Here is a 24,598-nt window from a genome sequence, read left to right as displayed (position 1 = left end):
GATACAATTTGATGGAGATTGAACATTTTATGGTCATTGACTTCAGAAAAACCTTTTAAAAATGAAATTAATTTAAATATTTTATTTTTGAATTTTAATCATGAAATTTTTGTAATATTTTATCAACAACATCAAGCATTAACCACCAAAATATTTTCCATATATTTGTCTAGCATTCAAAAGGAAGATACACACAAAAGTAAGCTGGAAAACAAAGTAATTGAATTAATATTCATGTTAAATAAATTTGTATTAATCAGATATATGATATCTTGACCAAACCTAGCCTAAATAGATTATTAGCAATGATTAAGAAGGAATGGGTTAATACTATAAAAATATTCACTCACAATCAGTTTATACATGATTCAATGCCATTCTCTCAAATCTTCCCACCCTCTCCCTCTCCCACAGAGTCCATAAGACTGTTCTATACATCAGTGTCTCTTTTGCTGTCTCCTACACAGGGTTATTGTATTGGTGTTTTTCTTTCTGGCTTACTTCACCCAGTATAATAGGCTCCAGTTTCATCCACCTCATTAGAACTGATTCAAATGTATTCTTTTTAATGGCTGAGTAATACTCCATTGTGTATATGTACCATGGCTTTCTTATCCATTCATCTGCTGGTGGACATCTAGGTTGCTTCCATGTCCTGGCTATTATAAACAGTGCTGCGATGAACACTTGGGTACATGTGTCTCTTTCCCTTCTGGTTTCCTCAGTGTGTATGCCCAGCAGTGGGATTGCTGGATCATAAGGCAGTTCTATTTCCAGTTTTTTAAGGAATCTCCACACTGTTCTCCATAGTGGCTGTACTAGTTTGCATTCCCACCAACAGTGGAAGAGGGTTCCCTTTTCTCCACACCCTTTCCAGCATTTATTGCTTGTAGACTTTTGGATCGCAGCCATCCTGACTGGTGTGAAATGGTACCTCATAGTGGTTTTGATTTGCATTTCTCTGATAATGAGTGATGTTGAGCATCTTTTCATGTGTTTGTTAGCCATCTGTATTTCTTCTTTGGAGAATTGTCTATTCAGTTCTTTGGCCCATTTTTTGATTGAGTCATTTATTTTTCTGGAATTGAGCTGTAGGAGTTGCTTGTATATTTTTGAGATTAGTTGTTTGTCAGTTGCTTCATTTGCTATTATTTCTCCCATTCTGAAGGCTGTCTTTTCACCTTGCTTATAGTTTCTTTTGTTTTTCAGAAGCTTTTAAGTTTAATTAGGTCCCATTTGTTTATTTTTGCTTTTATTTCCAATATTCTGGGAGGTGGGTCATAGAGGATCCTGCTGTGATGTATGTTAGAGAGTGTTTTGCCTATGTTCTCCTCTAGGAGTTTTATAGTTTCTGGTCTTACGTTTAGATCTTTAATCCATTTTGAGTTTATTTTTGTGTATGGTGTTAGAAAGTGTTCTAGTTTCATTCTTTTATGAGTGGTTGACCAGTTTTCCCAGCACCACTCGTTAAAGAGACTGTCTTTAATCCATTGTATATTCTTGCCTCCTTTGTCAAAATAAGGTGTTCATATGCGTGTAGACTTATCGCTGGGCTTTCTATTTTGTTCCATTGATCTATATTTCTGTCTTTGTGCCAGTACCATACTGTCTTGATAACTGTCACTTTGTAGTAGAGCCTGAAGTCAGGCAGGTTTATTCCTCCAGTTCCATTCTTCTTTCTCAAGATTGCTTTGGCTATTCGAGGTCTTTTGTATTTCCATACAAATTGTGAAATTATTTGTTCTAGCTCTGTGAAGAATACTGTTGGTAGCTTGATAGGGATTGCATTGAATCTATAAATTGCTTTGGGTAGTATACTCATTTTCACTATATTGATTCTTTCAATCCATGAACATGGTATATTTCTCCATCTATTAGTGTCCTCTTTGATTTCTTTCACCAGTGTTTTATAGTTTTCTATATGTAGATCTTTAGTTTCTTTAGGTAGATATATTCCTAAGTATTTTATTCTTTTCATTGCAATGGTGAATGGAATTGTTTCCTTCATTTCTCTTTCTATTTTCTCATTATTAGTGTATAGGAATGCAAGGGACTTCTGTGTGTTGATTTTATATCCTGCAACTTTACTATATTCATTGATTAGTTCTAGTAATCAATGGTGGAGCAGGGTTTTCTATGTAGAGGATCATGTCATCTGCAAACAGTGAGAGTTTTACTTCTTCTTTTCCAATTTGGATTCCTTTTATTTATTTTTCTGCTCTGATTGCTGTGGCCAAAACTTCCCAAACTATGTTGAATAGTAATGGTTAAAGTGGGCACCCTTGTCTTGTTTCTGACTTTAGAGGAAATGCTTTCAATTTTTCACCATTGAGGATAATGTTTGTTGTGGGTTTGTCATATATAGCTTTTATTATGTTGAGGTATGTTCCTTCTATTCCTGCTTTCTGGAGAGTTTTTATCATAAATGGATGTTGAATTTTGTCAAAGGCTTTCTCTGCATCTATTGAGATAATCATATGGTTTTTATTTTTCAATTTGTTGATGTGGTGTATTATATTGATTGATTTGCAGATATTGAAGAATCCTTGCATCCCTGGGATAAAACCCACTTGGTCATGGTGTATGATCTTTTTAATGTGTTGTTGGATTCTGACTGCTAGAATTTTGTTAAGGATTTTTGCATCTATGTTCATCAGTGATATTGGCCTGTAGTTTTCTTTTTTTGTGGGATCTTTGTCAGGTTTTGGTATTAGGGTGATGGTGGCTTCATAGTATGACTTTGGAAGTTTACCTTCCTCTGAAATTTTCTGGAAGAGTTTGAGTAGGATAGGTGCTAGCTCTTCTCTAAATTTTTGGTAGAATTCAGCTGTGAAGCTGTTGGGACATGGGCTTTTGTTTGCTGGAAGATTTCTGATTACAGTTTCAATTTCCATGCTTGTGATGGGTCTGTTAAGATTTTCTATTTCTTCCTGGTCCAGTTTTGGAAAGTCGTACTTTTTAAGAATTTGTCCATTTCTTCCACGTTGTCCATTTTATTGGCATATAATTGCTGATAGTAGTCTCTTATGCTCCTTTGTATTTCTGTGTTGTCTGTTGTGATCTCTCCATTTTCATTTCTAATTTTATTGATTTGATTTTTCTCCCTTTGTTTCTGATGAGTCTGGCTAATGGTTTGTCAATTTTATTTATCCTTTCAAAGAACCAGCTTTTGGCTTTGTTGATTTTTGCTATGGTCTCTTTTGTTTCTTTTGCATTTATTTCTGCCCTGATTTTTAAGATTTCTTTCCTTCTACTAACCCTGGGGTTCTTTATTTCTTCCTTTTCTAGTTGCTTTAGATGTAGAGTTAGGTTATTTATTTGACTTTTTTCTTGTTTCTTGAGATATGCCTGTATTGCTATGAATTTTCCCCTTAGGACTGCTTTTACAGTGTCCCACAGGTTTTGGGTTGTTGTGTTTTCATTTTCATTCATTTCTATGCAAATTTTGATTTCTTTTTTGATTTCTTCTATGATTTGTTGGTTATTCAGCAGCATGTTGTTCAGCCTCCATATGTTAGAATTTTTAATAGTATTTCTCCTGTAATTGAGATCTAATCTTACTGCATTGTGGTCAGAAAAGATGCTTGGAATGATTTCAATTTTTTTGAATTTACCAAGGCTAGACTTATGGCCCAGGATGTGATCTATCCTGGAGAAGGTTCCATGTGAGCTTGAGAAAAAGGTGAAATTCATTGTTTTGGGATGAAATGACCAATAGATATCAATTAGGTCTAACTCATCTATTGTATCACTTAAAGTTTGTATTTTCTTGTTAATTTTCTGTTTAGTTGATCTATCCATAGGTGTGAGTGGGGTATTAAAGTCTCCCACTATTATTGTGTTATTGTTAATTTCTCCTTTCATACTTATTAGCATTTGTCTTACATATTGTTTTGCTCCTATGTTGGGTGCATATATACTTATAATTGTTATATCTTATTTTTGGATTGATCCTTTGATCATTATGTAGTGACCTTCTTTGTCTTTTTTCACAGCCTTTGTTTTAAAGTCTATTTTATATGATATAAGTATTGCTACTCCTGTTTTCTTTTGGTCCCTATTTGCATGGAAAATCTTTTTCCAGCCCTTCACTTTCAGTCTGTATGTGTCCTCTGTTTTGAGGTGGGTCTCTTGTAGACAACATATGTAGGGGTCTTGTTTTTGTATCCATTCAGCCAGTCTTTGTCTTTTGGTTGGGGCATTCAACCCATTTACATTATTAATTATTGATAAGTATGATCCCATTGCTATTCACTCTATTGTTTTGGGTTCAAATTTATATACTCTTTTTGTGTTTCCTGTCTAGAGAATATCTTTTAGTATTTTTTGGAGAGCTGGTTTGGTGGTGCTTAATTCTCTCAGCTTTTGCTTGTCTGTAAAGCTTTTGATTTCTCCTTTGTATTTGAATGAGATCCTTGCTGGGTACAATAATCTGGGCTGTAGGTTATTTTCTTTCATCACTTTAAGTATGTCTTGCCGTTCCCTCCTGTCTTGAAGAGTTTCTATTGAAAGATCAGCTGTTATCCTTATGGGAATTCCCTTGTGTGTTATTTGTTGTTTTTCTCTTGCTGCTTTTAATATTTGTTCTTTGTGTTTGATCTTTGTTAATTTGATTAATATGTGTCTTGGGGTGTTTCACCTTGGGTTTATCCTGTTCAGGACTCTCTGGGTTTCTTGGACTTGAGTGATTATTTCCTTCCCCATTTTAGGGAAGTTTTCAACTATTATCTCCTCAAGTATTTTCTCATGGTCTTTCTTTTTGTCTTCTTCTTTTGGGACTCCTATGACTCGAATGTTGTAGTGTTTATATGTTGTCCTGGAGGTCTCTGAGATTGTCCTCATTTCTTTTAATTCATTTTTCTTTTTCCCTTTCTGGTTCATTTGTTTCTACCATTCTGTCTTCTAATTCACTAATCCTATCTTCTGCCTCTGTTATTCTACTATTTTTTGCCTCCAGAGTGTTTTTGATCTCATTTATTGCATTATTCATTATATATTGACTCTTTTTTATTTCTTCTAGGTCCTTGTTAAACCTTTCTTGCATCTTCTCAATCCTTGTCTCCAGGCTATTTATCTGTGATTTCATTTTGATTTCAAAATTTTGGGTCAATTTCACTATCATTATTTGGAATTCTTTATCAGGTAGATTCCCTATCTCTTCCTGTTTGGTTTGGCGGGCATTTATGCTTTTACTTTACCTGTTGGGTATTCCTCTGTCTCTTCATCTTGTTTATATTGCTGAGTTTGGGGTGTCCTTTCTGTATTCTGGCAGTTTGTGGAGTTCTCTTTATTGTGGAGTTTCCTCGCTGTGTGTGGGTTTGTACAGGTGGCTTGTCAAGGTCTCTTGGTTAGGCAAGCTTGTTTCAGTGTTCTGGTGGGTGGAGCTGCTGGATTTCTTCTCTCTGTAGTGCAATGAAGTGTCCAGTAATGAGTTATGAGATGTCTATGGTTTTGTAGTAACTTTGGGCAGCCTGTGTGTTGGAGCTCAGGGCTGTGTTCCTGTGTTGCTGGAGAATTTGCTTCGTATGTCTTGCCCTGGAGCTTGTTGGCCCTTGTGTGGTGCTTGATTTCAGTGTAGGTATGGAGGTGTTTGATGAGCTCCTGTAAGTTAATGTTTCCTGGAGTCAGGAGTTCCCTGGATTTAGGGTTTGGACTTAAGCCTCCTGCTTTCAGTTATTGGTCTTATTTTTACAGTAGTCTCAAAACTTCTCCTTCTATACAGCACCATCAATAAAACATCTAGGTTAAAGATGAAAAGTTTCTCCACCATGTGGGTCACCCAGAGAGGTTCACAGTGTTACACGGAGAAGAGAAGAGGGAGGAGGGGGTTAGAAGTGACCAGAATGAAATGAGGTGGAATCAGTAGAGGAGAAAGTGGGCTAGCCAGTAATCACTTCCTTATGTGCACTCCACAACTGGACCGCTCAGAGATGTTCACGGAGTTATACAGAGAAGAGAAGAGGAAGGAAGGAGACAGAGGTGGCCAGGAGGATAAAAGAGGGGAATGAAAAGGGGGGAGACAGATCCAGCCAGTAATCAGTTCCCTAAGTGTTCTCCACTGTCTGGAACACACAGAAATTCAGAGTTGGGTAGAGTAGAGAGGAGTTAGGGAGGAGACACAGGTGACCTGGTGGAGAAAAAGGAGAGTCCAAAGCGGGAGAGAGCAGTCAAGTCAGTAATCTCGCTCCCAAGTGAAAAATGGGTATTGAAGGTTGGGTTCTTAAAGGTACAAAATTGGTAACAAATACCTAAAAGCAAAAATTAAAAATCTAGAGTAGAGTTTGCAATTTCAAAAATACAATGTTAAAGAAAGGAAGAAGGAAAAGAATGAGAGAAAAAAAAAACAAAGTCACAAAAATTATAAAGAAAACATAGGTAGAAAACTGATAACAAATATGAAAAAGCATAAATTAAAAATCTAGAGTAGAGTTTAGAATTTCAGAAATACAATATTAAAGAAAAGAAAAAGAGAAAGAAGGAAAAAAGTCCCAAAATTATTTTAAAAAAATATAGGTACAAAATTGATAACAAATACCAAAAAGCTCAAATTAAAAATCTAGAGTAGAGTTTGGAATTTCAAAAATACAATGTTAAAGAAGAGAAGAAAAAAAAAAGAGAGAGAGAGAGAGAAAGAAAAAAAAAAAAAAAAACAAGGTTACAAAAATTATAAAGAATATATATGAAGTTTGCTTTAAAAAAAAATAGGGTCTTTCTTTTTTTTTTTTTTTTTTTGCATAGTAATAGTAGGTTATAAAAGTGAAAATTAAAGGAGTAATAGAGGACTTAAAATTTTTTAAAAAATTTAAAAAAGAAAGAAAGAATGATTGTAAAAATAGTAAAAATATATCTAGGACTTTCTCTGGTGTTGTGGATATTGTGGGGTCAGTTCATTTTCAGCCAGTTCCTTGGTCCAGCTTATATTTCTCAAGATCTATAGGCCCCTTCCTATGTAGTCGGTACTAACAACAGGTTTTTAATCTATTTCCTGTGGCTTCCAAGGCGGTTCCCTCTGTTATAGCTTCTTCTGTTTGCTGGTCTCTTCAGTGTCTGATTTCTGCCCTGATACAAAGGGGGCGGTGGTGGACACTTTTTTTTTTTAGGCTCACTTGTTCAGTCGCGCTGTGGGGAGGGAGGGACGCTGCAAACAAGTAACACTGGCATGTGCTCACAGTGCCTCACCCACACTGGGCCTGCCCCCACTCACTGCACGTGTAGCCTCCCTGCCCACACTGCTCAGGCTCTAGGTTGCTCTGCCGGGAACCGTCCGAGGCCGGCCCTGGGCTGCTTGCACCTCCCAGGTCTAAGCCGCTCAGGTTCAGGCACTCGGGTAGTCCTCAGAGGCGCAGACTTGGTTGGGCCTGCTTTTTGTGCCCTTCCCAGGTCTGAGCAGCTCAGGTGATGAGGTGTTTGGCGAGTGCGGGTGCTGCGACTTATCGCCTCCCTGCCACTCGGTTTTCTGGGTGTACAACCGGCACACCTTCTCAGGTGGATGTTGACTGTCCAGAACCCCAAGAAGTCTTAGCAAAGAAGCCTGCTTACAGTTTTGTGGATAATGTCTCTCTGGGGCTGCGATTGCCCCCTTCTGGCTCTGGCTGCCTGTCACCGGAGGGGGATGACCTGCAGCTGGCTATCTCTGTTCAGTCCTTTGTTCCGTGTGCGGGCCTGGCAGTGTCTCAGGTTAGGGCTGGCTTTTCGCATGGTAGTTATCCCACAGTCTGGTTTGGTAGCCCAAATTAGTTTGCTCAGGTAGTGCTTGGGGCATTCAGGCCAGATCCTTACTCTAAGCGATGCATCCCACGCCTCCCTGCCCAGTTCCCACTTGCTAGTGGTGGGTGCCGGCATCTGCGCTGCTTCTCCGCTAGGGGAGTTACTGTGGGGCTCGTAATCTGTGGGTTTTAATTGTTTATTTATTTTTCCTCCCTGTTATGTTGCCCTCTGTGCTTCCAAGGCTCAGCACAGACCTGGCCGTGAAAGTGTTTCCTGGTATTTGGAAACTTCTCTCTTTTTAAGACTCCCTTCCTAGGACTGAACTCCGGCCCTCCCTCTTTTGTCTCTTTTTTGTCCTTTATATTTTTTCCTACCTCCTTTCAAAGACAATGGGTTGCTTTTCTGGGTGCCTGATGTCCTCTACCAGCATTCAGAAGTTGTTTTGTGGTATTTACTTGGCGTTTAAATGTTCTTTTGATGAATTTGTGGGGGGAGAAAGTGGTCTCCCTATCCTATTCCTCTGCCGTCTTCCATGCAAGGACCTCCTCTTTCACTTTCATCAAGAGGCTCTTTAGTTCTTCACTTTCTGCCATAAGGGTGGTGTCATCTGTATATTTGAGGTTATTGATATTTCTCCCAGCAATCTTGATTCCAGCTTGTGCTTCAGCCCAGCGTTTCTCATGATGTATTCTGCATATAAGTTAAATAAGCAGGGTGACAATATACAGCCTTGACAGACTCCTTTTCCTATTTGGAACAAGTCTGTTGTTCCATGTCCAGTTTGAACTGTTGCTTCCTGACCTGCATGCGGGTTTCTCAGAAGGTGGTCTGGTATTCCCATCTCTTTCAGAATTTTCCACAGTTTATTGTAATCTACAGAGTCAAAGGCTTTGGCATAGTCAATAAAGAAGAAATAGACGTTTTTCTGAAACTCTTACTCCTTCGATGATCCAGCAGATGTTGGCAATTTGATCTCTTCTTCCTCTGCCTTTTCTAAAACCAGCTTGAACATCTGAAAGTTTACAGTTCATGTATTTTTGAAGCCTGGCTTGGAGAATTTAAAGTGTTACTTTACTAGCGTGTGAGATGAGTGCAATTGTGTGGTAGTTTGAGCATTCTTTGGCATTGCCTTTCTTAGGGATTGGAATGAAAACTGACCTTTTCCAGTCTTGTGACCACGGCTGAGTTTTCCAAATTTGCTGACATATTGAGTGCAGCACTTTCACACCATCATCTTTTAGGTTTTGAAAAAAAGCTCAACTGGAATTCCATCACTCCACTAGCTTTGTTTGTAGTGTTGCTTCCTAAGGCCCACTTGACTTCACATTCCAGGATGTGAAATTATGGAGCCACAAAACAGAAGCATTCTGAATTGCTGGAGGAATATTACCCTATAGACTCCCTTGGACAAGCAGTGCAATTTGCACAAGTGAGAACTAAATTTTCCTTATATTGTGATCATGGTCTGCCTGCTACCACGTTATAGTCTCTTCCATCATAACTAGTACGGTGTAGACATTGAAGAAAAGATTTTTAAAGCAGTGAAACAGAATTAAAAAAGAAAAAATAAAACACCCTAAACATGTGATACATATGAATTAAATGACATTTTTGTTTACACAGTAATATTTAATCTGCTTCTTTGGTTAACATTGACTCCTGATCATTTTCCAAGCCATTAAATATCATTCTACAATATAATGTTTGATAATTGCATAGTCTTATATAGAACAGTCTATGAAAATTTATTCAATCATTTTCTATTCTTAGACAGTTAGGTGGTTCACAAAAATTTTCCATTGCAAACTGTATTGGGATGAACAATATGGTTAGATCTTATATCCACAATCACTTCTATGAAATAAATGCCTAGAAATAAAATTTCTGACATGAATGCTAAAGAAATCGTGACTTTTATGTAGACTATTTGTCATAAATGTACTAATTTAGACCACCACTTATAATTAAGAGCAATTTTTGTCACTACTTTAAGTCAATTTAAAAAATTTAATTTCAATAATGCTAATTATGTAAGAAACTGAGCACTTTATTTTTTCCATGTGCAAACATTTTTAACTCTGCATCTTATATGTATTTTTAATTATTTTTATTTTTAATTGATTGATGATTGTTTTACAATACTGGTTTGATTTCTGTTGTACATCAACATGTATTAGTCATAGGTATACATATGTCTCCTCCCTACCTGAACCTCCCACCTTCCACCCTTTCCCACTCCTCTATGCTGTTACAGAGCCCTGGTTTGCATTCCCTGTGTCATACAACAAATTTCTGCTGTCTACATATTTTACATATGGTAATGTATATGCTTCCATGCTACTCTCTCCATTCACCTCACCCTCTTCTTCCTCTCCCCCACTCTTGTTCATAGGTCTGTTCTCTATGTCTGCATCTCCATTGCTGCCTTGCAAATAGGTTCATCAGTATCATCTTTCTAGATTCCATATATATGCATTTATATATGATAATTGTTTTTCTCTTTCTGACTTACTTCACTCTGTATAATAGGCTCATAGTTCAACCACCTCATTAGAACTGACACAAATGTGTTCCTTTTCATGGTTGAGTAGTTTTCCATTGTATATATGTACCACGGTTTCTTAATCATAGGCATATAGGTTACTTCCATGTTATAGCTATTGTAAGCAGTGTTGCAATGAACATTGAGATGCATGTATTTTTTTCAGTTTTGGTTTCATCCAGGTATATACCTAGAAGTGGTATTGCTAGGTTATATGGTGGTTTTATTCCTAGTTTTTAAAGGAATCTCCATACTGTCTTCCATAGTGGCTTTATCAATTTACATTACCACCAGAAGTGCAAGAAGGTTCCCTATGCATCACACCCTCTCCTGCACTTGTTGCTTGTAGATTTTTTATGCATACTTTAAAATTCAAATAAACATGCCAAAAATTTTTCAGGAATGTTGGGAATTGGCTTCAATTTAATTCAACTCAATATCTGTATATTAAGTACTTACCAATGTTTGGTCATCTCCAAAGCACTGAGTGACTCAGTGTTAGAGTATTGTATGAAAATTTCAACTCAAAATCTTCAAGTAAACTTTCTTAAAATAGATATTTTTAAAATTGGGTCAATCAAGTTCTAAGTCATTTACAATTCAATTTGCTCTTAAAATTATATATTAGAATCTGTAACCAAGCAATTATATGTATAATGCCTATAAAATTTTTTGAAAACTCCTTTTTTTATATATTTAAGTTATATGACTGTCAATACATTTATTTTTATTTTTATCTACATGTACTAGGCTTCTCAGGTAGCTCAGTGGTAAAGAATCTGCCTGCCAATGCAGGAGATGCAAGTTCAGTTCCTGAGATAGGAAGATCCCCTGGAGAAGAAAATGGCAATCCACTCCAGTATTCTTGTCTGGAAAATCCCATGGACAGAGGAGCCTGGTTGGCTACAGTTCCATGGGATCAGAAAAGAGTCAGATAGACTTGGCAACTAAACAATAAAAACAACTAATCTCAAAAATATACAAGCAACTCCTACAGCTCAACTCCAGAAAAATAAATGACCCAATCAAAAAATGGGCCAAAGAACTAAATAGACATTTCTCCAAAGAAGAAATACAGATGGCTAACAAACACATGAAAAGATGCTCAACATCACTCATTATCAGAGAAATGCAAATCAAAACCACTATGAGGTACCATTTCATGCCAGTCAGAATGGCTGCGATCCAAAAGTCTACAAGCAATAAATGCTGGAGAGGGTGTGGAGAAAAGGGAACCCTCTTCCACTGTTGGTGGGAATGCAAACTAGTACAGCCGCTATGGAGAACAATGTGGAGATTCCTTAAAAAACTGGAAATAGAACTGCCTTATGATTCAGCAATCCCACTGCTGGGCATACACACTGAGGAAACCAGAAGGGAAAGAGACACGTGTACCCCAATGTTCATCGCAGCACTGTTTATAATAGCCAGGACATGGAAGCAATCTAGATGCCCATCAGCAGATGAATGGATAAGAAAGCCATGGTACGTATACACAATGGAGTATTACTCAGCCATTAAAAAAATACATTTGAATCAATTCTAATGAGGTGGATGAAACTGGAACCTATTATACAGAGTGAAGTAAGCCAGAAGGAAAAACATAAATACAGTATTCTAACGCATATATATGGAATTTAGAAAGATGGTAACAATAACCCTGTGTACGAGACAGCAAAAGAGACACTGATGTATAGAACAGTCTTATGGACTCTGTGGGAGAAGGAGAGGGTGGGAAGATTTGGGAGAATGACATTGAAACACGTAAAATATCATGTAGGAAACGAGTCGCCAGTCCAGGTTCGATGCGCGATACTGGATGCTTGGGGCTGGTGCACTGGGACGACCCAGAGGGATGGTATGGAGAGGGAGGAGGGAGGAGGGTCTAGGATGGGGAACACATGTATACCTGTGGCGGATTCATTTTGATGTTTGGCAAAACTAATACAATTATATAAAGTTTAAAAATAAAATAAAATTAAAAAATAAATAAATAAATAAACAAGAAAAAAATCAGGTGTCTAGTATTGTCAACTTCATTTCAGAAACTGAATACTTGAACAAAATCTGTAATCAATGTTCAGGGAAAAGTTTTTGATTGTCTCAGGTTGTATCAAGTTTCTGTCTCTGATGGTATCAACTGTGGCTACAAAGCTGGGTTGTATTGTATGAAAGCAACTTTCCTTGAGGTGTTTTTCTCAAAACTGATGCATGCACAATGAGCAAGAGAAAGCATTCCTGACCATGTGCCACAAAACCCAGCACCATGGATGTTTAATGATCATCCTTCTAATGTATTATATATCTTTCCTCTCATTACAAACACCATGTTTTGTATTATTAAGAATACACAGAAGAACTGTGCAAAAAAGATCTTCATGACCCAGATAATCACGATGGTGTTATCATTCACCTAGAGCCAGACATCCTGGAATGTGAAGTCAAAGGGCCTTAGGAAGCATCACTACAAACAAAGCTAGTGGAGATTATGGAATTCCAGTTGAGTTCTTTCAAATCCTAAAAGATGATGCTGTGAAAGTGCTGCACTCAATATGTCAGCAATTTGGAAACTCAGCCATGGTCACAGGACTGGAAAATGTCAGTTTTCATTCCAATCCTTATGAAAGACAATGCCAAAGAATGCTCAAACTACAGCACAATTGCACTTATCTCACATGCTAGTAAAGTAATGCTCAGAATTCTCCAAGCCAGGCTTCAGTAATACATGAACTGTGAACTTCCAGATGTTCAACCTGGTTTTAGAAAAGGCAGCGGAAGAAAAGACCAAATTGCCAACATCTCTTGGATCATCAAAAAAGCAAGAGAGTTCCAGAAAAACATATATTTCTTCTTTATTGATTATGCCAAAGCCTTTGACTGTGTGCATTACAATAAACTGTGGAAAATTCTGAAAGAGATGGGAATACCAGACTACCTCTTGATAAACCTGTATGCAGGTCAGGAAACAACAGTTAGAACCGGAAATGGAACAACAGACTGGTTCCAAATAGGTAAGGGAGTCTGTCAAGGCTGTATATTTTCACCCTGCTTATTTAACTTATATGCAGAGTACATCATGAGAAATGTTGGGCTGGAACAAGCACAAGCTGGAATCAAGATTGCTGGGAGAAACATCAGTAACCCAGATATGCAGATGACACCAACCTTATGGCAGAAAGTGAAGAAGAACTAAAGAGCCTCTTGATGAAAATGAAAGAGGAGAGTGAAAAAGTTGGCTTAAAGCTTAACATTCATAAAACTAATTTCATGGCATCTGGTCCCATCACTTCATGGCAAATAGATGGGAAACAGTGGAAACAGTGGCTGACTTTATTTTTTTGAGTTCCAAAATCACTGCAGATGGTGATTGCAGCCATGAAATTAAAAGACACTTACTCCTTGGAAGGAAAGTTATGACCAACCTAGACAGCATATTAAAAAGCAGAGACATTCCTTTGTCAACAAAGGTCTGTTTAGTCAAGGCTATGGTTTTTCCATAAGTCATGTATGGATATGAGAGCTGGATTATAAAGAAAGCTGAGCACAGAAGAGTTGATGCTTTTGAACTGTGGTGTTGGAGAAGACTCTTGAGATTCCCTTGGACTGCAAGGATATCCAACCAGTCCATCCTGAAGGAGATCAGTCCTGGGTGTTCATTGGAAGGACTGATGCTGAAGCTGAAACTCCAATACTTTGGACACCTGATGTGAAGAGCTGACTCATCTGAAAAGATCCTTATGCTGGGAAAGATTGGGGGCAGGAGGAGAAGGGGATAACAGGATGAGATGGTTTGATGACATCACCAACTCAATGGACATACCTTTGGGTAAACTCCAGGAGTTTGTGATGGACAGGGGGGCCTGGTCTGCTGTTGTTCATGTGTTCGCAGAGTCAGACACGACTGAGTGACTGAACTCAACTGATCCTTGTCATTTAACTTCTTTATGCCTTATCTAGCCAACAATCATCTACCTGATGGTGTCACCTGTGGACGTCTTTTTTACTAATATATCTCTTAAGCCAGGTATGCATGTGTTCTCAGTTGCTCAGTCATGTCCAATTCTTTACAGCTCCATGGACTGTAGCCTACCAGACTCCTCTATCCATGGAATTTCCCAGGCAAAAATATTGAAGTTAGTTGCCATTTCCTACTCCAGAGGATCTTCCCAATTCAGGGATTGAACCCTTATTTCCTGTATTGCAGGTGGATTCTTTACCACTGTGCCACCTGGGAAGCCCAAAGCCAAACATACCATCTGACAAATGGTAAGTTCTTGATAAATATATGTCAAATGGATGAGTAAATAATTGTTGGATATCATTATAGTAAAGCATATAGGTGCCTGCATTTTTTACATTTTCTCATTAGCATATTTTGACAGTAAGTAGTATTCAAATAATTCAAATAGATTAAGTGTATATTTAATGAGTACTCACTATACATAATATTAGAGCCTTACATACTAAGGATATAGAACTAAATAGATACTTTCTCTGCTCTTAGGAGGGGAATAGCCCAGTAGGGGATAGAAACTTTTAGATACACATACTGTATGTGGTGATAAGGAAAGTTGAAGGATGCTGTGCCAGATAATCAAAAAGAAGTTCAACTCAAAAATGGTTTATTCAATGAGCTAGTCCAATCAGCCAAGTAAAAGACATGGTCTTATAATAATTTTTATTTTAAAAAATGATTTTAACGTGTCAACTTAGCTTCCAAGTTCTTTGCGGTGAAGCTACACAGAAAAAGTAATATACCAAGAGTACCACATATGTCTATATCCGTCACTCTGCATTTTTTATGTCCAAAATATATGTATTTTTGAGGAACTGTATTTTAGTTCTTGAGATGACCTTGCCAATTGTTCTCATTTTTGTCAGACTTTGCATTTTGATGAAATATGTATAACTCTGCCCAATTCCGGACCACTATACTGCATATAAAGTGACTGAGGGCAAGTTTGTATACAGAGAACAAAATTTTCTTCTGTTCAAAGTTATCTAACCCTCTGAGTTTGAAGTAAGTTTATATTCAGCAAAACTATAACTGATCCAAATTATCTACTACATTACAGATGTCCACTGTCAGAATTCAGTTAATCAAAGCAAGGTGTTTTACTCTCCTCCCTCATCAGTGGAGTGTGTGTGTGTGTGTATATATATATATATTATATATATAATATCAAAGCAATCAGCAATCACGAAAGGAGAAATAGAGTGGTTTCATAAGAATCTGAGGGTCTCTAATTCTGAGACTCATTCACTAAACAGATTTCTGTATGCTTTTTAAATAGTGTATAAGTTTTGTCTGTAAATCAAATACAGCAGGCACAGTAGGTTTGAATCTTGATATAAGATGTAAACTAGGAACAAACATTGCTTTAGCTTTAGTTAACAGGAAGTTCTCATCCTCTCCCTTTACTTTTCCTTCCCCTATCCACCTCTTCCCTCTACTTCCCCTTCTTTTTCCCCTCCACTCCTCTCCTCTCCTCTTTCTTCCTCCTCCTCTTCTTCCTCCTACACTTCCCCTTGTCTAATAATTTTTCTAAATCCTAGCCAAATAAATTATTTAAAACAATTTCTTTTTTAATTAGGAAAATATATCCACAAATCCATAATCATCACCACACCATGACAAAAGTATCTATTTAATACTTTAACATTTGTTCATTAGAACAGAGACTATTTTGTGGTGAGAAAAAGATTTTTAACCCAAAGCTCTGGATTCAGAAACTGCCTCTATTAGTTGTTGGCTCTTATTTAGGAAATTCTAATATCTCCATACTACAGTTATCCAGCTCTAAATAATATCTATATTATAAGATTGTTTTGCGAATTAAAGTTAATAGACAGTAGACATCTAGAGACTTCATATCATATTTACAAAAAAATGCTTTACCATACTTATATAAACAGTTAGGAAAGGATTTTATTTTTTTTGAGCATGTAAGTAAAATATCTACAAATTATTCTACATAACATTGATGATTCACAGTAAAAAGAGCCCAAAGGACAAATGATTACTCAAAAAGAGAAAAAGCTATGAAGTAGACAAAATTCTACAGTATTCTAGAGGACTTCTTTCCTTATCCTTTCCTCACAAATGTGAATTCTGAGGTCAGAATATTAATCTCCTGATTTAATAGATTAGTGCTTTCATGAAAATGTTAAAATATTAATTTCAGAGACACTGTGATAAGGGTGTCAATAATTTTTTACCATGTGAATCAATATTCTCTAGTACAACAGAGAGATAGGAATCAATACATATTAGTTTAATGTCAAAGCTAGACATGCAGTTTTAAAAATAGGAAATTGCCTTCTGAGTGCAAAATAAATTTATTTTTTCTTAAAGTGAAAGATCTTTTCAGAGCCCAAGTCATGCCCTGGTGATTCTCTCAGTATTAACATTTTGAATTGTTAGTATTTTTGTTTCTGTCATTTATAATATTCATTTATTAAGATTTTTATTCTTCCTTTGTCACAGAACTTTCTTTTTCACAAGAAGCTCCCAGTGATAAAATGTGTATAATTGTTTGTTATATTTGTGACATCATAATGTGATAAATTAACTGATTATATAAGCCACATTTTCCTTTAAGGTAATTTGCATTACAAGTAATCTCACACTTTACCATTATAAAAAGATATTCGATGGAGGTTTGACACTAATTTGGACTACTACTTAAAGAGAAAAAAGGAAAATAATAGTCTTCCAAACTGAGCCCATACAGACTTGCCAACATCAAGGCCAGATGACTTTCTCTAAGAATTAGCAACATGTGTATGAAGAGACTATCACTGGTCACCAATTCAAAGCCCACCCTCCCTGTTCATGTAGAGAAATACGCAAGGGAAGGGCAGTTCTGTAGCAATATTTCACTCTTTCCCCATCCAGCTGGAGGTGGGTGGCTCTGAAAGGCAGTCGACATGATGATCTATGTTTGTACTTAACTATGAATTGAAGAGAAATAGCAAACTGAATGTAGCTGCCTGAGCCTGAAAGGTTGATATCCCTCCATTTGAGATATACCAAGAATGTGTGGAAATTCTGTGAATCAATAGTTATTACTGCAGAATCTTGTTTTGTTGTTGTTGTTCAGTCACTAAGTCATGTCTGTGGAGTCAATTGTTACTCCATTGACTGCAGCATGCCAGGCTTCCCTATTCTTCACCATCTCCTGGAGCTTGCTCAAACTCATGTCCATTGAGTCAGTGATGCTATCCAACCATCTAATCCTCTGTCATTCCCTTCTCCTTCTACCTTCAATCTTTCCCAGCATCAGGGTCTTTTCTAATGAGTCGGCTCTTCGAAACAGGTGGCCAAAGTATTGGAGCTTCAGTCTCAGCATCAGTCCTTCCGATGAATATTCAGGACTAACTGATTTGATTTCTTTGTAGTTCAAGGGACTCTTAAGAGTCTTTTCTAACACCACAATTCAAAAGCATCAATTCTTTGACTTAGTTGGAAACTTATATCAGTACCTGTCTCAGAATTTTGAAAATTAGTCTTACTTAGTTGGAACCTTTTATCAGTACCTGTCTCAGGACCACTGTCTACTTGCCCAAGAGACAAATACATACATATACAAAGATGATGCTTGTAGCTGAGACAGTAACACTGATTGGAAGAATAAATCAGACCTCGACAAAGACATTGAGACTGGGGAAGCCTTGAAGAACTTACACGTACTTCTAAAAATATTCCAGCATTTGGACACTTGCCTCACAGAGGGTTCTGACAGTGAATCATTATTAACCAGAGATTCAAAGAAAAAAAAAACTGAACGAGAGAATTGCAAGGTTTTCTAGTTAAATAAAGAAATAGTGCACCTATAAATGCCCCTCAAATCTTCAAGTAGGGGGAAAGGTCAAAAATAAACAGCCAAATAAAACACATATAAGTGTTATCAAGTCATAAACCAGGGTTGTTGCTGTTCAGTCACCAAGTCATGTCTGACTCTTCATGACCCCGTGGACTGCAGCATGCCAAGCCAGGGTAACAAATTGTTAAATATCATTTGTCCTATTTTTCTACCTGATAGGTATACCTTCATAATGATAAAATTTTAAAATATGGATGAGGCTATGTATTTCACAAAAGAAACTGAATTTAATCATTATTGTGCCTGTCTAAATAGTCTATAAATGGCAAGTTATGTTTAGTATAATAAATTACACACATAATTCATAATTTCTGTATTTATTTCACATGTTCTGTCATTTGCCTCTTTTCAAAACAACAGTAAATATGTTATTATAATCAAAATTTTCCCACTTATTTTAAAATAATAATAAAAGTATAAAATAATTTAAAAATAATATGTGATTGTATGAAGAGTATAAAATGTGAATAAGTATACAAATGAAAATTAGGCTAAAAGTGAGTAATTAAATCACATGTATATGTTTCAAAAGGTTGTTTTTCTTTAAACTTGTTCACAATTTTCTATTATTGTTAAAAAACTAAATATCAGTAATGAATATGAAAATGTTTTATTTTAAAACATTAATTATAAATTTAAAAAATTCCTCTCAAATATTTCAAATAATTAAAACATATAGCAAACTAGCAATGCATTGCCAAGTTTAATAAATTGACATTTTATAAATAATGCTTATTTTTAGACACACACATAAATATAAACAAATGTAAAGGCAATATGTATTTTTAATATTAAAATGTTTCTAACTATTTGTTATCTTTGAATGTATCTTGTTAATTCTGAATAGAATTCTATTCACAAGTCTATTCACAAATAGAAACACCAAGAGAACCTAGAAAACAGAAATTTTTCACTGTTGGGGAAGGATTCATTAAGCAATAATCTATTGCACTCATGCTATTTGAAACAAAGAGTGTGACAGGTTAATAAGTCTTTTTTGCTTACCGAAGCATTTCCATTATGCAAATATCTGAAATTCAAACTATTCATTGAATAACTCTGACACTGGAAATAGAATATATAAACTTTAAAGGCACTGGAATGTAGGTACCTTTACCTTGAAAGATACACAGCAAGAGAGATGGAGAAGTGTTTCTTTGAGTTCTCAGCAGTGATAGAAGTGTAAATGCCTTGAGATACAGGTTTTGCCAAGTCAATATTGAGCCAGATCTTGCATAAGCAGGCTGTATATATTCTGTAATATGTTTGTTGCATTTTTAAATTATTTTGTGTATATTTTGTATGGTATGCAAGGCACAGGACAGTTGTCCTAATTGTTAAGTCCTGATTGTGAAAATGGTGTTGGTTGCCCCCTTTTCCTTTATTCTTGCTCTCTGCTCCTTACGCTATAGTGGAGATTGAGAAATGGAATGAGTGGAAGAACGGTCAGGTTCCTCCCTCCTCCCCAAGTCTATCAGGGCACAATCTCAGCTGATAATTGCCCAAATAGAAGCAAAGTTGAAGTATTTTGTTATAAAGGTGTAAGAAATAAGATGTAATAAGTCATGGTTCAAAGCAGGAACTAGTGCACTGTAGAGAGAAATCTTCTGAAGGCTCTCTGAAGAACTCACTTATGAACCCTCCTAGACAGCCAACATTCAGACCAGCACCTGGACAGATTGCATGTGATAAGCAGAAGAGAAATGTTATTAACCTCTACTAAGTAAAAATCAAAATGAAATAAAACACCTGGTTGACATTTTCACTTTCATTCTTGCTTTCCTAACCCCAACTCTCTTCACTCTAAAAGAAACAGAATTGAAGGGTTTTGAAAAAGAATAATGTCAGGACTAGGCAGACATCAGATGACATCCTTTTCTTCTCTTGTTGGCTGATCTTGAATCCATGATCAGACTTGAATTTGAGGAGAGGCAAAAACTTAATGCTGAGTTTGAATTTAAAGTTGAAATTTAAGCAAACTGTTCTTTTCCACAGTATGAAATATTTTGAAATTTAAAAATAAAAGTTATTCCACTTAACAGCAAGAGGAATCTGATATATCATGTTTGAATAATTCTAGATAAATGTGTTTTTCTTATTATGCCCATTCAATAAAGCAGTGACATACTTAGTTAACTCCCAGACAGTTATACTTTTCTCAATGTTTTACCATTACTATGATGATATGATGAATATCTCTTTTACTCAGTGTGTTTTCCTTGATAATCAAAAAAAAATTCTGAAATAATTTTCTATAACATTTAACTATCTTGATGATATTACCAAAAGGATTCTGATGAACTAAGGGAAGAAAAAAATTAACATAAGGTTAAAAGTAAGCAAAAAATAAATGAAATATCCAAAGAGAGAGAGCTAGAAGAAACATGGAGTGGATGAATGGTGATAGATTTTGAAATTCCACATAGGTAGCTCACTCTACAGTTTTTGCTTCAAGAAAAAAACTAATATTTTAAAGATGTTTCTCTCTTAAATACATAGGGATACATACCAAATTGTGTGCAAACCTATAGTAACACACACACGAACACACGCACACACACACACACACACATATATATATATACACACACACACATATGTATACACAAACACATACATACACATAGTGGGCTATTAAAGATAATAACAAATACTGGGGATAGCACCTCAGGGGGAAGTACAGTAAGTTTCCATTTAAATAAGATCTGCATTTTTCACTTATCCATAGGGAAATCCCAGAAGTATCAGTTTTCTTTTAATGAGACATATACCCTTCTACAGAGAAAAGAATAATCAGCTAATGAGAACCATTCTATAAATCTGACTCAGTGCTTCCATATATGACTTCCTACAAGGGGTGAAAGAACAGGTCAGCTGCTTGACTTGCAATCAAGTGACCAAGACACATTTGTCTCTCTACTATTAATTCTGTGTGGAACTTTGGTTGCACATTAGCTACTTTGAACCCAATTTCACTTAAAATGAATTTGATTTTATGGAAAAGTTAGAAATTACATATAGTACTAATTGTTTCCGTGAGGGATATTTGGTAAACAGGATTTAGTCCCTGCCAATTAGGAAGGTAGACATGAAAAATAGATAGAGAGTAATACTAAAACATTTTTCTATGTCTATACCCCGAGCAGTAACGCTGAAGAAGCTGAAGTTGAACAGTTCTATGAAGACCTATGACCTTCTAGAACTAATACCAAAAAAAGATGTCCTTTTCATTATAGGGAACTGGAATGCAAAAGTAGGAAGTCAAGAAACACCTGGAGTAACAGGCAAATTTGGCCTTGGAGTACAGAATGAAGCAGGGCAAAGGCTAATAGAGTTCTGCCAAGAGAATGGATTAGTCATAACAAACACCCTCTTCCAACAACACAAGAGAAGACTCTACACATGGACATCACCAGATGGTAGACACTGAAATCAGACTGATTATATACTTTGCAGCCAAAGATGGAGAAGCTCTATACAGTCAGCAAAAACAAGACTGATAGATGACTGTGCCTCAGATCATGAACTCCTTAATGCCAAATTAAGACTTATATTCAAGAAAGTGGTGTAAACCTCTAGAGCATTCAGGTATGACCTAAATCAAATCCCTTATGACTATACAGTGGAAATGACACATAGATTTAAGGGACTAGATGTGATAAACAGAGTGCCTGATGAACTATGGATGGAGGTTTGTGACATTGTACAGCAGACAGGGATCAAGACGATTCCCAAGAAAACAGGAATGCAAAACAGCAAAATGGCTGTCTGAGGAGGCCTTACAAATAGCTGTGAAAAGAAGAGAAGCTAAAAGCAAAGGAGAAAAGGAAAGACATAAGCGTCTGAATGCAGAGTTCCAAAGAATAGCAAGGAGAGATAAGAAAGCCTTCCTCAGCAATTAATGCAAAGAAATAGACCAAAAGAACAGAATGGGAAAGACTAGAAATCTCTTCAGGAAAATTAGAGATACCAAGGGAATATTTCATGCAAAGATAAGTTAGATAAAGGACAGAAATGGTATGGACCTAACAGAAGCAGAAGATATTAAGAGGGGTGGCAAGAATACACAGAAGAATTATACAAAAAAGATCTTCACTACCCAGATAATCACAATGGTGTGATCACTGACCTAGAGCCAGACATCCTGCAATGTGAAGTCAAGTGGACCTTAGAAAGCATCACTACAAACAAAGCTAGTGAAGGTGATGGAATTCCAGTTCAGCTATTTCAAATCCAAAAGATGATGCTGTGAAAGTGCTGCACTCAATATGCCAGCAAATCTGGAAAACTCAGCAGTGGCCACAGGACTGGAAAAGGTCAGTTTTCATTCCAATCCCAAAGAAAGGCAATGCCAAAGAATGCTCCAACTACCACACAATTGCACTCATCTCACAGACTAGTAAAGTAATGCTTAAAATTCTCCAAGCCAAGCTTCAACAATACGTGAACCATGAACTTCCAGATGTTCAAGCTTGTTTTAGAAAAGGCAAAGGAACTAGAGATTAAATTGCCAACATACTCTGGATCATCAAAAAAGCAAGAGAGTTTCAGAAAAACATCTATTTCTGCTTTATTGACTATGCCAAAGCCTTTGACTGTGTGGATCACAACAAACTGTGGAAAATTCTTCAAGAGATGGGAATACCAGACCACCTGACCTGCCTCTTGAGAAATCTGGATGCAGGTCAAGAAGCAACAGTTAGAACTGGACATGGAGCAACAGACTGGTTCCAAATAAGAAAAGGAGTACATCAAGCCTGTATATTGTCACCCTGTTTATGTAACTTATATGCAGAGTACATCATGAGAAATGCTGGGCTGGAGGAAGAACAAGCTGCAATCGAGATTGCTGGGAGAAATATCAATAACCTCAGATATGCAGATGACACCACCCTTATGGCAGAAAGTGAAGAAGAATTAAAGAGCCTCTTGATGAAAGTGAAAGAGGAGAGTGAAAAAGTTGGCTTAAAGCTCAGCATTCAGAAAATGAAGATCATGGCATCCAGTCCCATCACTTCATGGCAAATAGATGGTGAAACAGTGGAAACAGTGGCTGACTTTATTTTTTGGGCTCCAAAATCACTGCAGATGGTGATTGCAGCCATAAAATTAAAAGATGCTTACTCCTTGGAAGGAAAGTTATGACCAACCTAGATAGCATATTCAAAAGCAGAGACATTACTTTGCCAACAAAGGTCCGTCTAATCAAGGCTATGGTTTTCCAGTGGTCATGTATGGATGTGAGAGTTGGACTGTGAAGAAAGCTGAGCACGGAAGAATTGATGCTTTTGAACTGTGGTGTTGGAGAAGACTCTTGAGAGCCCCTTGGACTGCATGGAGATCCAACCAATCCATCCTAAAGGAGATCAGTCCTGGGTGTTCATTGGAAGGACTGATGTTGAAGCTGAAACTCCAATAATTTGGCCACCTGATGTGATGAGCTGACTCATTGTAAAAGATCCTGATGCTGGGAAAGACTGAGGGCAGGAGGAGAAGTGAATGACAGAGGATGAGATCGTTGCATAGCATCACAGACTCAATGGATATGGGTTTGGCTGGACCCCCAGAGTTGTTGATGGACAGGGAGGCCTGGTATGCTGTGGTCCATGGGGTCACAAAGAGTCAAACATGACTGAGATGACTGAATACTAGAATTAGAAAAAGCAGTAGCATAGGCCTCAAATTCCCTAAAGTGTGACTAAACCAGCCTGAATACAAATATGCAGGAAATGCAGTGTTACTAAATATAAGAGAGTAAGGAAGAAGAGGGGCAGATGGGAAGGTCAAAGAGGGGAATAGCATCAGTTCATATTGGGGATGAGACAGTAAAGAATTCACTTGTAGTGAAGGAGTTCAGTTCAGTCATTCAGTCGTGTCCTACTCTTTGCAACTCCATGAATAGCAGCACGCCAGGCCTCCCTGTCCATCACCAACTCCCAGAGTTCACTCAGACTCATGTCCATCGAGTCAGTGATGCCATCCAGCCATCTCATCCTCTGTCATCCCCTTCTCCTCCTGCCCCCCAATCCCTCCCAGCATCAGAGTCTTTTCCAATGAGTCAACTCTTCGCATGAGGTGGCAAAAGTACTGGAGTTTCAGCTTTAGCATCATTCCTTCCAAAGAAATCCCAGGGCTGATCTCCTTCAGAATGGACTGGTTGGATCACCTTGCAGTCCAAGGGACTCTCAAGAGTCTTCTCCAAAACCACAGTTCAAAAGCATCAATTCTTTGGCACTCAGCCTTCTACACAGTCCAACTCTCACATCCATACATGACCACAGGAAAAACCACAGCCTTGACTAGATGGACCCATGTTGGCAAAGTAATGTCTCTGCTTTTGAATATGCTATCTAGGTTAGTCATAACTTTCCTTCCAAGGAGTAAGCATCTTTTAATTTCATGGCTGCAGTCACCATCTGCAGTGATTTTGGAGCCCCAAAAATAAAGTCTGACATTGTTTCCA

The sequence above is a fragment of the Bos indicus genome, chromosome 6, assembly GCF_029378745.1.
Source record: "Bos indicus isolate NIAB-ARS_2022 breed Sahiwal x Tharparkar chromosome 6, NIAB-ARS_B.indTharparkar_mat_pri_1.0, whole genome shotgun sequence".
NCBI lineage: Eukaryota > Metazoa > Chordata > Mammalia > Artiodactyla > Bovidae > Bos > Bos indicus.
Note: the sequence above shows the minus strand (reverse complement) of the source record.